The following is a 1,977-nucleotide window of genomic DNA, read 5'->3' as shown; positions in this document are numbered from 1 at the left end:
GTATTTAGATCCATTGCTCATATAGAAAAGGGATATTGATACATTGGTGAGGTTAGTGGCCTAGACCTTAGTAGATAGACAAAACTAGTGGCAGGTGTTATTATGTCAGCTGATGAATCAGTTGCATATAAAACTTTTCTAATGTCAACTAGCTTACAGTACCTTATTTCAGAGTCTTGTGAAAAGTATTTTGGAAAAGTTGGTGTTTGATTGTTTGTTGGGGTTTTTTTGTTTATCTGGAAAATATTAGTATTCACCTAAGAGTTAATTTAAATTTGATAAAATTAGGCAAGTGTAGAACTGGATAGAAGAATATTCAGAAGAAGCTGCATTAAGGGAATTATATATTTATTTGATTATGTAATCCATCCAATGGGCAAAAGTCTGTTGCTAAGTTATACAATGTTGAATGTCAGGCAAAAAACCAAACAAACAACCCAACCTGAAATACTTGGTGAGTAAGCTTTTGAGTGAACAGATTGACTGTACGTTGTGCAGCACCAATAAAATCGTTGCTAGAAGTACTTTCAAAAGTGGAATCACCTCACCAGTTTCTGTGGGTATTTCCTCGTGAAGATTTCCTCTTGAAAAGATCAAAATCAGGTAGTCTGAAGTGGACTTCACAGAACAAATGCACTGCAGCTATTTACTGCCATTTATTACTGTACTATTTTCCTCAGTGATTAATCGTTTATTTTCACAGACATGCAGTGAGCAGCTGTAATGTCTTTGCAAATGTGATTTATATTGTGTTTAGAGCTTACTGGGGAGAGAAAGGTAAATCTGTCAGTGGTGTAATAAGAGAAAGATTTGCTTGTGGAGGTCACAAAATTGTATTAAGAAATCTGTCTCCCTTATAAATGTATCCTCTGTTGACAGAAACTCTCAGCTGTTAATAACATACCTAATTCCTATTGCCTGAAGGCCTCATGTATTTGGTCATCTTTCATGAATATGCATTTCACAATATTACGTAACAGGTTTTCCCCTTATCCAAGATGTGTGGTAAAAACTATATCACAAAATAATATCCAGCACCCTGTTTCTCCTCAGTGACATATGAATATCATACCTTAACAGTGTTTGCATGTTCCTCATATTTGTGCGCAAGAATATTCTCAGCATCATTTCACAAGGGACAGATAAAATCCCAGGATTTCAGGGGTAAAAACTTGCTATACTGCAGTGTTCTGTATTAGCTTTTCAAATCCCAAACTGCAAAAATAGGTTGCTGCTGTGATGTTATCTTTGTTCCTTTCCTGTGCCATTCTGTACCTGTAGACTGTCCTTCCCTATCAATTTGCATATTTTTGCTCTGTACTTTCCAACCCATTTGGCCTCGGTGCTGAGCCTCTGCTGCCTGCAAGATAAGTACTGGCTTGTGCTGGAGGAAGAAGTGCCAAAACCTCGTAGGATACAAAGGAGGATCTTCTCTGCGCGGCTACAACTCAGCCCTTGAGTTGTGGCCAAGCAGAGAAGCCTTTTGGTAACATCACTCTTGAAAGGCAAGTCTCCGGATTGCATGCGGAAATTCAGGCCTTTGTTTCCTGGAAGTATTCAGACTGAATCACGCGCCTTCGTTCTCAATTTAGTACAATGAAAGCACCCTTCCAGCCTTGCATGTTAAATAGCCGCTTGCCCTAACAAAGGACCACCGACAGCGGGGGCCTCAACACATAAACTTTAAACACCCTTCCCCACAGCGGGTTTGGACGCAAGGCCGATGTGCCCGTCGAGCAGGAGCATCCGCGATCCGGGCGGGACAGGACTGGAGGGAACGAGTTACAGTTATCAAGGGAGCGACGGGAGCTGCCCCCGGTACCTTGCCCCCGAAACAGGCTGGACGGGCACTGCGCTCGCTTCCGCGGCGGCGCATCCCTGACAGCGGGAGAGGGGAGGAGAAACATCTGCGCATGCTCGGCGGACCCTCGCGAGGTTCGTCGCAGCCCGCTCGTTGTCCCGCCGGCGGCGTCTCCT

This window comes from Psittacula echo, assembly GCF_963264785.1.
Source record: "Psittacula echo genome assembly, chromosome: 2".
Lineage (NCBI taxonomy): Eukaryota > Metazoa > Chordata > Aves > Psittaciformes > Psittacidae > Psittacula > Psittacula echo.
The sequence above is the reverse complement of the archived record's forward strand: the minus strand, read 5'-3'. Positions refer to the sequence as shown.